This window comes from Parasteatoda tepidariorum, chromosome 7, assembly GCF_043381705.1.
Source record: "Parasteatoda tepidariorum isolate YZ-2023 chromosome 7, CAS_Ptep_4.0, whole genome shotgun sequence".
Taxonomy (NCBI): Eukaryota; Metazoa; Arthropoda; class Arachnida; order Araneae; family Theridiidae; genus Parasteatoda; species Parasteatoda tepidariorum.
This window is the reverse complement of record NC_092210.1, coordinates 45,987,080-46,000,314: the sequence shown is the minus strand read 5'-3', so window position 1 is coordinate 46,000,314 and position 13,235 is coordinate 45,987,080. Positions and strand designations below refer to the sequence as shown.

At 30.3% G+C, this 13,235-nt stretch overlaps 1 long non-coding RNA gene across 2 annotated transcripts in view; it reads left to right on the top strand.

The window, feature by feature from the left end:
- Positions 1 to 5,049: 5,049 nt before the first annotated feature.
- Positions 5,050 to 13,235, top strand: part of LOC139425957 (uncharacterized) — a 108,128-nt gene continuing 99,942 nt past the window's right edge. The window contains exons 1-3 of one of the 2 annotated variants that reach the window (XR_011637128.1): positions 5,050 to 5,128; positions 5,279 to 5,538; positions 8,875 to 8,922. This is a non-coding gene — a long non-coding RNA (uncharacterized lncRNA). Of the gene's footprint in view, positions 5,539 to 8,874; positions 8,923 to 13,235 lie in introns of both variants that reach the window. The other variant, XR_011637127.1, reaches the window with a different exon arrangement.

Genomic DNA, 13,235 nt, shown 5'->3' with positions numbered 1-13,235 from the left:
TATATATATATTATTGTTTTGCTGCAAAAATTTAAGATTTCATTTAAGTTAGATAAGTTAGAGAATTATGAAAAACAAAAAATTATCTTGAGAACCATTTTGAAACAAAATTACCTTAATGACAGCCCGCTGAAATGCAACTACAGAAATGAAATTCTGCGTTCTGAAAAGACTGTCTTAAATTTTAAACTTAATGTCAGTTTTTACCTAAATTTCAATTTCTTCGAAAGTTATGGCATTTTAAGTTCGTGTCTCATAATTTTCTTTCACTTGTATTGCATTAAATAATGATTATATATCAATTGTTTGCGAACAATTTATTTCTTTTGATATCCTTATTTTTTCAAATTAAGCTAGACTTGATACCGAATGTAGCAAAGAATTGGTCAAATAAATCCGAAGAAATAAGAGAAAATAATCAGATGTCTCCATAAATAAATCCTAACATTTGTATCAAAATTCTTTAAAAATATACGTATGTCTCAAGTGATATAAGAAAATGTTTGCAATTTGAACTGTTACATGCGTTATGATGTTTGTATGTAACATTATCGTTATCTCATTTATTACTTTTACTTATGTCCTTCATTTTATGTTTCTAAGTTTAAGAATTTTTTTCCTAGTATAGTCGATTCTCTTTCTAGTCCAAATAATCTTTCATTTTCCTACATGCAACATTTCAACAAAATATTCTTACAAAAAGTTTTTTTAATTTTATTTTATAACCGTCGTTAAAGAACCGACCCGATTTTGGGTTTCCGACTATTAATGTTCAACTCCATAGCCTTGTAGTTTGAATCCAATCCAGAAAACAAGAGAACAACTGGATCAAGTATTGGGAGAAATTTGCCTTCGTGGAGGACATTTTGATAGAACTAACCCGCATTTACGTTACAATGAGAGGAAAACCTGTAAAACCTCCCTGTCTCACGACAAGGGGACTCTTAATCATGATCCGTCTACTACTGAGGATAATTTACGTCAGGCTTGTTGTTGCAAGCCGGGTGCGGATTTTTTATCGACCAGCCATTGCTGGGTTTTGAACCCGTTTTACCTTATTGGAAGGCGAATACTATATCTTTTGAGCCACCACAGCTCCTTACATAAAATTAAAAGTAATAATTTATTTAAAAGCAAAATAAAATTTTTAAAAAAGGAATTAGAATTTTAAATTAAAAAAATGCCTGAGAGTAGGGAGTGGATCCTCCTTCTTACAAAAAAAATACCTTAATTTGTGGTCTCACAAAAATATATAGACGAAATTAGAATTATTCAATAATATTAATAATTTTCTTCAAAGCTGGCGATTTCCTTAAAGAATTAATAATTTTTCAAATACTTAACATATTGTGTTACTTATATATTTCATATATAAATATAAAATATTCAAATACTTAAAAAGTAGGCAATTTATGATTTTTAGCGAAATTGTTACTATATATTTTAAATTAAAGCTTCGTATCGAGTTCAAAAAATTTTAACTACCGTTTTTCTCTCTCTCGTCTTCGCAAAAAGCCTTTTTGAAAAAATTGTAAATGAATTTAACACACCTTCATGGCACATAATGATAGAGGAAGACACTTTTCTTTCAATTAATTAATATAAAAAAATATTCTAGTATTTTCTGGGACCTGCTGGTACTTGCAGTAATGTACCAGTAGAAAAGAATCTGTAAGAAATATTTTTATCAAAAACGCTTCATCCCTCGCTATTCTCCCCTGCAAACGAAAAAAATAACGTTCTTTCAAATTTACAATTTTACAAAATCGTCAAAGAACTGTATATCAGTACATGTATGCCTACCATTTTGAAAATAACGAGATTCTTTGTATCTTTTATTTACTTCTACATTCTGAATACTATCGATGTCTTTAGATTCACTAAACTCAAATCGAAACTAGGTTTAGAAATTTGAAGAAAGTTTAAGAACTTTCTCTCAAACATTTAAATTCCATTTTCAGAAAGTTTCAAGTCAGTAAATTTTACTTGAACAAAATAGCTTTTCAAGTAAAAGCATTAAACCCTTGCTATGAAACATTTTTTCTTTTAAGAAAAAAGACTCTAATCTTTAAATTTGGATTATTTATGGTACAATTGAATGTCTCGAATCCAAATCTCGGTAATCCGAAATTCCGGTTTATCCAGACATTTATTAAGTCGCACGGATCATAAGTAAAAATAATCTTCTCAAAAATATCTGTTAAATTGCTGCAAAGAAATAGCATTTTAGTCAACAATGCATTAGGAATGTAAAATATGGTATTAACCCTTTTGCGGTCGCATGCCTACTCTCAGCCACCACAGCAAAGAAGTTAGTCACAGCTTAATGGCAAACTTCCTACATGCGGAACTGTGGAAATGCAAAGAGTAAAGATTGGTCTGTATGTTCGAGCAGAAAAATTAAGGTCGAAAAATGCCAAACTAATTGTTTTTACGAGACATGTTCTCGAAAACCGGGCTTGATTGGATACTGCGTTGAGAGATATCATACGATGGAGAACTATAAAATATAATTTGTAGATAAAATTAAAAATTATTGTGTTAAATATATCTAAAGTTTAAAAAAGATTTAATAAATTTTATTTTTCTTACATAATCTTGCACATTATGCATTACTATTCTTTCAACAAAATTTAATTCAGACCAGCATGACACCCATGTATAAACTTAATATGGTCGCAATGGCTTAAATTTATAAGATGACTATTTGTGAGGAGGAGGGGGACGTCATTCGTGGAGTAAATTGATATAGTTTGTTTGAGAGCTAAAGTTGTTCGACTAACGAAACTGATTGTCATGCTGAAATATGAATAACATATTTCCTAATATTTAAAAATATAATTAATATTACTATTAGATTCTTTTCTCAATAAAATAAATAAAAATCATAATTATAATCGGTAATATTTTTCTGCCAAAATCTTGAAATGTAAGTGCAGAATAAAATCTAGTTTTTGAGATTCCCCTTACATCTTCCTAACACATTCTATTTTATTTTATAACCGTCGTTGAGCAGCCGACCCAATTATTGGGTTTACGACTTGTAATGCTCAACTCCGTAACCTTGTAGTCTTGAACTCAATCCAGAAGACAAGGGAACTCCTAAGTCAACTATTGGGAGAGATTTGCCTTCGTGGAGAACTTTTTGATGGAACTAACCAGCATTTGTGTTGCACAGAGAGAAAGCCTACGAAAACCTACCACGGTTAGCCTGACGGCAAGGGGACTTTAACCTATGATCCGTCTACAACTGTGGATATTTTTCGCTAGCACTGTGGTCGGAGCGAGGAGGGTGTAGATTTCGTTTCGAGCACCCATCGCTGAGATACATACCCGGTTCACCTCATTGAAAGTTGAACGCTCTATCCATTGAGCCACCATGGTTCTTGCCTAACATATTTTATAACCGTCGTTGAACAGCTGACCCATGTTTTGGGTTTATGGCTACTAATGTTAAACTCAGCAGCCTTGCAATTTTGAACTCAATTCAGAAGACAAGAGAACTACTGGTTTAAGTATTGGGATAAATTTGCCTTCGTGGAGGACTTTTTATAGAACGAGCCCGCATTCGCGTTACATGTAGAGGAAAGTCACGAAAACTTCCCAGCCTGACGGCAAGCGAACTATAACCCGTGATTGGATTGCCTAATACATTAGCGTAAAATTCGAAAATCGTTATTTGATAATTAACTGTTTTGATTTCCTTAAAATTTGTTATTATTTAACACGTTTCATTTCCCACCAACTCATTCGAATACCCAACGCTAAGAAAAACAACCTTGACAATAAATTAAAGCTATTAATAACCAATGCATGAATTCTTTAATTTTCCTTAGCAAAACATGGCTAACGTATATATATATCACTCGCATTTTTGATTTCTTGATGGACGTCGGCGTCCTGTGGAGCTTGACTCTTAGTCACACCCTCCGGACTATTTTAAAAACTTGTTATTTCATTAATTAGTATGCACTTTAAATAATGAGGAGTACTTTTTACTTTGATAGAACTCCATATTTTCAGAAATAATGGATTTTTATTATTTATCATATTTGATTCTTCCTAAAACAATTTATAATTTTTAATAAATAATTGCTTATTATCACTACTCTGGACAATAGAATAATTGGGAAATTGAATAACAATAATTTACTACAGTGATTAATGTTTCTTTAGGCATCATTTTCCTCGAACAACTGATTCTTCTTCCACTAGTGATAATCATCATTTTCAGGATAAATATACGATGGAATCCATCCCCATAATACATACCATAACGATATAAAATCGAAAATTTTAAAATGCACTCCACCTTAGTCACAGTAACCCTTAATGTCAACTCAACTAATTGTATAGACCCAATTGTATTGTATACTCAAGTCATTTTGACATATGAGCAGCTATTAAGTGTTAAAGAAAATATAATTTTCCAAATAACATGGCTGTAAAACGTTTGGTTGAGGAAAAATTCCGCCGAAATTTCCAGAAATATTTTTTATTCATTCCCTTCTCGGCATAAGAAATCCGTTTTATTAGAAGCCTTTAATGTACACAATCATCAAAAATTTATTAATGACAAAAAAAAAATAGCAAGAGCGAGTTTTAAAATCGATTTTCTGTCAAAAAAAAAATAGTAGTCTACAAATTATATTACTTACGAAACACATTGGAACTCTTTTTTTTGGTATTCTATTACATCAAAAGCAAATATCTGTTGCCTATCTGCCTATGAGTTTCACCGTTTGTGTCAGAGTCTGGTAATTTGGAAGGGAATTTCGGAATTACAATAAAAGAGAAACTATGTGTATCTATATAACTCTAAGTTTCTCCATTAATCGCAGAATCACTCGTGTTAGGATCTGGAAATTCGGAAAGCAGGTTCAAACAAGAACTCCTAGATAAGAGAAGGCCTCTGCACCGGTTACCCATATACGACACATACGATCCCTTTATAGTCCGAGCGTAGTAACATCTTTCGTATTTTTTCTTCACTGCGCAGTTAAGTGGCCGGAACGTAGTGGCATATTTTGTATATCACTCCACAGCGCAGTTAATGTTCGTTACGTCGGAATACTAAATTGATCCACGCAGAGGCCTTCCTTTATCTCGGAGATATTCGTCCAAAAGGGTAATCTTAGACCCGACTCTTAAAAATCATTCAAAAATGAATTTTATTTAACGATATGTGTTAAAAATACAAGTTGTAAACTGTAAAATTCTATTCTGAAATTTACTAGTGTTTTCTGTGATTTCACAGTACATTTTCTCTTTATTAAAGGAAAAGTTCCGTTCTAGATGGAAAATAGAACTTTCCATGGAAATGCAGGAAATTTTCTATTAATTGCAAGCGAACGAACAGAAAGTAGCCGTTGATGGAGCACCAGTCAGTGAAAAGCGAAACAACTCTATTTTGGAATTTTTAGTGAAGAAATAGTTACCATTGTTCGTTTAATGCTTTAACTTTCGTGCTCTGCATCAGATTCTCAGTTCTGCAAGGATTCAACTTAATATTAATTTGAGGACAGTGATTTAATACAAGTAAGTTATCCAATATTATTTATTTGTATTTTTCTATTGTCAATGACTTATACCTTAAGTGAATCTTTTGAGTAAGATCGAAGCTGGATTGCTTATGGCGGTTCTTTTTTAACTGAAAAGTGAAATATTATACCTCTGACTATTAAATAAAATATAACTTTAAAAGAAATCCCTAAAGGGACGATCAAGAGGATGTCATAAATTAAATTTTGTTTTCAAATTAATCAAATTTAAATTTTTAAAAAAATAAATTTTTTTGTTCATAAGTTTTACAATTTAAGGAATATTTCCTTCAATAGCTCTGTTTTAAATTTTAAACAACTAAACTTGTTCATATGATTATATCTTTTATAATAATGTGTAACTTATTCATTTTTTCAGTAATTTTTAAATTGAATGGAATATATTAATTACAGAATGGTTTCTGTTACCAAGGATTCAATACTAATACATACAAACTTTTAAGTAAATATAATTTTCTACCATGTTTCATTACAAGTTACAAATGTGAATAACTTAAAAGACAATATTTTATGCATATTTATTTAGATTTGCTTCAATTGTAGCTATTGTGTGATAAGTTATATTGGAATTCAAATCAAAATTTTGTCCTAAAGGAATTTGAGATTGAATTTTTTCAAAGAAGTTAAAGTTTAAATAAATTCTTTTCAGTTAAGTATTTGAGTATTTGAATTGCAGTTTCATGATTTAGTGACGCATTTATATTCTAAATTTTAAATTTTTTTCAGGTCATGAAATTGTAGTTCTTGTTTTAAAAGTTCTGAACATTTAGTGTTGTGAAATAAAGTATGAATATGATGAATTGAATTTTTAACTGCTTTCATTATGAAAAGATAAAAGGATTGGAAGTTAGAATATTTAAAAATTTGAATAGAAAGCTTAAGTAAAATTAAATTTTTCTATTATGGTGTTTTATTATGGTTATTATTTTTTAACTTAAATTAAAGAAGTTAGGATTTTAAATAGCAGAAGTTAAAATGTCACTTGGTTTTAAGATTGTTTACTTTATATTGTGAAATATGTATTTTAAATAATAAGTTTAATGCTTATGAAAGCTGAAGCTGATTAGCATTTTTAATATGGATGCGAATGATAGGATTTCAATTAAAAAGTTTTTCTTGAATACACTGAAATTGCTTTGTCACAGCGTAGAAGAAATGCAGGCAATTAGCAATGGGGAAGAGGTATATAGTAAATACTTTAGGGAACTACTTTTTTTTAAATGTTAGGCTAGTTTTGGAGAATGGATGCTTTTTTCTTAGGTAGAGGAACTTTTTTTTTGCATTTTCGGTAGCTGTTTGGTTTCAGAGTCTTAGTTCCATCTGGTTCGGAGTTCTCAAGCGAGTAATGTAGAAAGGAGAAGAAGCCTAGCACTTCGAATACGTAACTAACTCAGAGAACTGCTCGGTGCGGTATGCTATACCAAAAATACAACTTACAGGGCGAGCAGCATTCTTAGATTTAGCAAAGCACCATGTATACTAAGACCCAGCGTATGAGAAAATGTTAGCCAGGAGGTACGTCACCTGTGAACAGGTTGTTGGACAACTCTACATGTATGGTTGGATATGCCGCCTACGGCAATTTTATTCTTCCTTTCTTTGTCAGAACGTGTTTGCAGATTTAATCAACATGGAGGATATAAATGCAATATTAAAGAAATATCTTAATTAAAAGTACAGTGCTGTTTATCAGTGTAAAAATGAAGAACGAAGCAACTATAAATAAAAAGAAAAGTTTTCTTCTCCTCTCCAATCCTTTCCCTACCTCAGCAGTGGGAGGAGAGGTGGGTGCAAAACCTTTTCAAGAATCTCTGATGCTGAGTCCCTAAATGCTGTTTTTTGCTTTATACACAGGGATAGCACTAAACTTCGAGGAACTGGTTTACATTATGTTTATAAAAGATAGCCTTCTTCCTCTAGGTATATTCTTTATTTTTAAGTTTGAGACCTTGTGCTTTTGACATACCCGGGCATCTACGTCAGCACTTGTTTGTGCGTTTTGGTTGGGCGTTTTCTTTGACTGTTCTAGGATTGGATTGAATCCAAACAAGGGTTCGTAAGTTGTAGTAGTAGCTACGAGGGGATAGTTTGTTGAGGAATTTGCACACATGGGTTCGCCAGTTTTCTTTGTGGAATTTCTATCGTGATTATTGAAATCTGAAACTTAAATACTCAATGAAAAATTTGAAAAAACATTTTGGTTCGGATTTTCTTTTTAGGTAAGATCTGCACACTTTTAAATGGTTTAGCTTAAAACTTGGTCTTTAGCTTTAACTGTTAGTTTGTCACTGCTAGGAAGATGTGGTATCTTAAATGTTGCTCCTGGAGTGCAAACTATACCACGAGTGGTGCTGCTTAGATTTGATTGATTTATTGAAATTACATACATTTGCTGACTTGTGTGCTCAATATAGGCTTATAAGTCATTGTCAAGTAGAAAATACAGATAGAACAATTCAGAGAAAGACATCACAAAGAATACATCCAGGGTTACGGTGGGATTCGAACCCGCTACCTCCACGTTTAACAGAGCGTTTGGACCGGCGATACCGCTCGGCCAGGGAGGCCCCTAGATTTGTGTTAGGTAGTTTCGGGTATACGACGGCTTCCAGTTGAGTTGATTTGATATATAAAGTTTTTAGTGTGGAGGGTTCAGAGTTCGGTAATTGTGAATTTCGCTTTAACTAAAATTTATGAGAGTGCTGGGTTTTCTTTCAAATTTATTTTTATATTTTGCAAGAGTTTTTTGTATTACCTACTTTTTTTTTCTTCCCAAATATCGTTTTTTTTAAAATTATTTTTTTTACAAGTTGTTGTGAGGCTGTGTAATTTCATTTTTTTAGTGTTCTAAAGTTTGGGTTTTGAGATTTCCTGCGTCTTCATCTATCTTAGATTAAAATTTTTGGATTTGTATCTTTTTCTTACTTTTGCCGCACGGATAATTTTTCGACTTCGCCATTTTTTTCGAATTGCAAGCTTTGTGTATTTAGTCGACTTACTTGGATTACTCTGGTTTGCTCTGTTGGGTTTAAACTTAGTTTTATTATTATTTTTATATGTAGGCTTTCATCCTCCGGAAATAGGAGAGGCATTGCCAAGTAAATTTTTGTTTTCAGAGGGAAGAGGTTGAAGATTTTTGCGAAAATTTTATTTTAGGATTGGAAAAAAGTACAATTTCGTCGATCTTTGAATTCAAAAGTGTCAATCGACTAACATTACTTGTCAAAATTAAATTTGTTATTTATTTTAGTGATGAAAAACATTAGTACTTCGATATAAATAACATGAAACATTTTTCTGCTGTTTTCCAAAGGTGCAAATCAAGATGACGAGGTTAAGTTTCGAAGAACCGTGTAAAAAAGTAAGTTTTACTGAACTGTAAAGTAAAAAAAAGTACCTGAATTATTGAAATACTTTCGATAAAATCAATCGAAAAAAAATTGCGAAATCTTGTATAAAATAGTATTTTGTTTTGCACAGGTATAGTCAATTCCATATGTATGATATGTTATTTGGTATAATAATTAATCAAAGAATATACATCATGTAATCATTTTAACATAAATTCTACTGTTTTAAAATTACGAAAATTTATTTTTCAATGCAAAGAAACTAACAAAACAAGGTGGTAGTAATATCACACATCTCCCTCTTCCCTGAAAGACTTAAAATTATTACAGGGTGAAATAATACAATAGTGTATAAGTATATATTGGGCAATTCTGTATTACAGATGTAACATTTGCAAACATTAAATTCTTATAACCTCAAAAAAAATCAGTTTTATTATTTTTCGTTTAAGTATCTTAAGTATCTATTTACTTATTCCAATTTGTATTAGAGTTTCCAGATTAAAATTTTAAAAAAATTGCTGTTATAAATGAAAAATGCTGTTATGTAAGCAACACATGAATTATATATATATAACAGTCAATTTTATAAATTGTTGAAAATTAATAAAGATTTGTGTTAGTCTAAATGATCAGGAATTGTTTTAAAACTGCTTGAATTTTCTTTAACTAAGTTATGTGTAGTTTAAGACTACAAATTATTTGTCCATCATGATGAAATTGCCCAGCTGTAATATCAAAAGAATATCAGTCTTTTAACAGAAAATATTGGTGCTTAACATGAAAAATATCCATATTAAAAATGGAAGGCATCAATTTGTAAAACAAAAAACATAAAAACGGAAAACTGCAGTTTTTAAACGGAAAATGTCCATATTAAAAACTGGAAATATCCATAATAAAAGCGGAAAATATTCATATTAAAAACTTAAAATATCCGTATTAAAAACGGAAAATCTTCGAAAAAAAACTGTAAATTTACGTATTAAATTAGTGTAATATTAAATATCTTTATAATGAAAGGAAAACAAATGTGAAAATGTTTTTTTTTAAAAAAAGAAAAATATCTGTATTAAAAAAGAATAACATTACTTCTGGGAAATGACAGAAACAGGTGGGTAGCCCGGAAGGAATACAATGTAGACAATGAATACATTTCAAAATACAATGTAGATGATTCAATTTTTTCAAATACTTGAAAGACAATATCAGTTGCAGATATAATTTTTATTAAATGAGAAATGTTTTTCACTAGGATTTTATTATACGTTCATTAAATTTGTTTACATTGATTCTTTAAATCTGCTTTGTCTAAATAGAAAGATGTCGGGACTATGTCAATTTGAAACTATTTATTCCTTTTGTTTATTCGGAGAGAGTTAAGTCATACACAAAGTATAACGGTTTGTAAAAATATCACTTACAGTTCGAAAATTTAAATGAAAATTATGGACAGAGATAGAGTTCATTTTTAGCAGACAAGCCTTAAGTATTAATATAAATGCTTGAAATGCCGTTCACTTTCCAAAATATCAAAGCTTGTGTACTTTAATAGAACGTAGAGAAAGGTTATTTTTTTAAAATTTTCTACATAAAAAGATTCTTAATCTTTATTCCAATGCTGAAAATTTTCTGTGGAAAAAAGTTTAAAATTCATGAGTTTTTTTGTGTTTGAAATATAGAAAATATATAACTCTTGGAAAAATAATTTTAGCAACTGGATTGCCTTAATGATGAAAATCAAACAAAACAGAAAAGTCACCATTTTTCATTCCATACTACTCAACGGATACTGAATATTTTAGGATTCTTGAAATGATCTTAAAACTAAATTAAATTTAAGTTTTCACCTTCATGCTATTTCGTAATTTTATGTTTTACAATATTAATTCATTTAAGTTGCGTATTTTTTTAACAATTAAAAAAGGGGGAAAAAAGGGCCTGGCTGGCAATATATACATATATTGACGGTGTATATATATTGATATAAAATGATAGGTAAATCAACTTCAAATGTATTAGTTTGTTGAAGTCCACTTTGTTAGTTTACTAAGTTTTTTTTCAATTAAAATGAGGAAAGTGGATGTTTGAGTTTCAGTCATTTTATGTTGCTGCTAAAACCATCTAATCTTGTTAAAAAGTTGATTAAAGGCCGGGGTAGCCTGGTCGGTAGGGCGCTGGGCCCATGTCCGAGAGTTCTCGGGTTCGAACCCCGTCGGCCGAAGACTCCCCGGGTAGTTGGTGACGTTAAAATTCTGTCGAGTCACAAAGTCCTTCATGTTCCCATAACAAATCAATACCTCTGGAGGTACTGGATTGTAGATCGATCGTTCTCGAATGAATGGAATGTATGAATGGGTCCGCCTTATAAACAGGTGTGACGTATGGTGCGGCAGAAGTCGAATTCATGGCCATAGATGGCGCCACTGAAAAACAAGAATCGCTCACTCTGCCTTAAATTTCCTCTGTTTCAAGCAGGCTTGCCCGTGTGGCAAGTGGCATTAGAACCAACCAATCAAAAAGTTTATTAGAATGCTGTTAACTTTATCTGTGACTTTGGATTTGCTTGTTATTTAATTTTTTCCTCCTTTTTTATAACACATAGTGCCTTAAGTTATTTAAAAATGCCAGAAAGAAAGAATATTTAAAAAAAAAGAAATTCATTATTTTTTTTTATTTTCTGTTGCAAATAAAGTTTAGCCTTAAAATTATATTAAAATAGATTTCAGATCAAATCATTTTTTTTTGAAAAGGAAAAAAAAATGATGTATAATTAGTTAGATACCAAAATAATAGTTGGATTTTAAAAACAATCAAAATATTTTCGTTAAAAATATGAAGAATAAATAAAATTACAAAGAATTAATAAAATGAATATATAAAATTATGAAGAATTTTAGAAGTTACTCTCCATTTATTTAAATTTTTTTGCTAAACAAAAAGAATTAGATGTATTGATTATTGCTTAGTTTTTTTTCCAGATTTCTTTTATAATATCTGTTGTTGAATAAGTACCCTTTATGTATACTTACTGGTATCATTTTGCTCAAATAAAGCATTAGAATGAAACATTTCTTTCAATTTTCTTTTAATTTGCGTGATAAATGGACTTTTTTTCCTTTTTACATTAAAATGTTCGTTTAAAGAAGCATTTGAGCAGATAATGAATATTTCCGCTGGGTTGAATATTAATTAAGTTATTTAGTAGATTGATGGACAAGCTTAAGAGAAGATTAAATCTAAGACCTAACTAATTTTTCATTAAGTAGTAAGCTAAGTCATGTTAAAAAATAAGGAGTACTTTTATTTTTCTCGAGAGGAGTGTTCAAAATGCTGCCGAATCATAAAAACAAATTAAATAAGAGAATAAAGTACATTAAATATGACAAAACTCACGCTAAGACATTTTATTTCAAACTATTTCATTTTCTTTGGCTAAGGCTAGTTTACGGAAATGTTTAATTTTCTTCGGCGAAGCTGGTCCTTAAACGTCTGGTTCACGTTACCCTTTATTTTTTACTTTAATAACTATTTGTGCTAACGGAAAAAAGTTATTTGTTCTTACAAAATCTAGTTCAGTCAAGAATGAATTACCGTCATTCCAGTACTCAATCTTAAGCCTTATTGCCTTATATCACATTTTTTTGAGTTTAAGTGTTTTGTTTTTAATTTTGTAATGTTGATGTGCTAACTCATTATATGCATACATATTTTTATATAATATAAGAAGAGAGTGAAATGATAACAAATAGCCAATCACAGAACACTTGCGATTAGTAGTACACAAAGCAGCCAATTAAAATTGAGAGCGCATGTGTGAGAAAAGGTAATTAATTTTAATAATGCTGCTTGCTAAAATGTTACAACTAAACTTACCATCTAAAGCTGAGTGGATCCAGTTTTTCCTCATTAATTTCAATACTATTTTGAAATTAACAAAAGTCATAAAGGTATTGCTTTCCTTTAAGTATTTTTGTATTACTATTTTAAAGTTATTTTTCATTACTGCTATTATTAACGAGAATATTAAATAATGGTGGTGAACACATCAAATTTGTTTGAACAATATAATGTTATAAGAATGTAAATGTTATTTTAAAAAAATGACTAATTCGAAAAATCACTTCTGTTCCCCGAGAGATAAAATTGTTTATAATACGAATAGATAGCAATATTTGGACGTGAGAAGTAGAGGCACAAGCGTCAGCAAACAGAATTCCTTTTAGTACATATATGTTAAGTGAATAATTTTAAAATGCGTAGAAAAACTGTTTTTCTGCCAGGAAAAAAACACTAATTGCGAAGCATAACATATATATATATA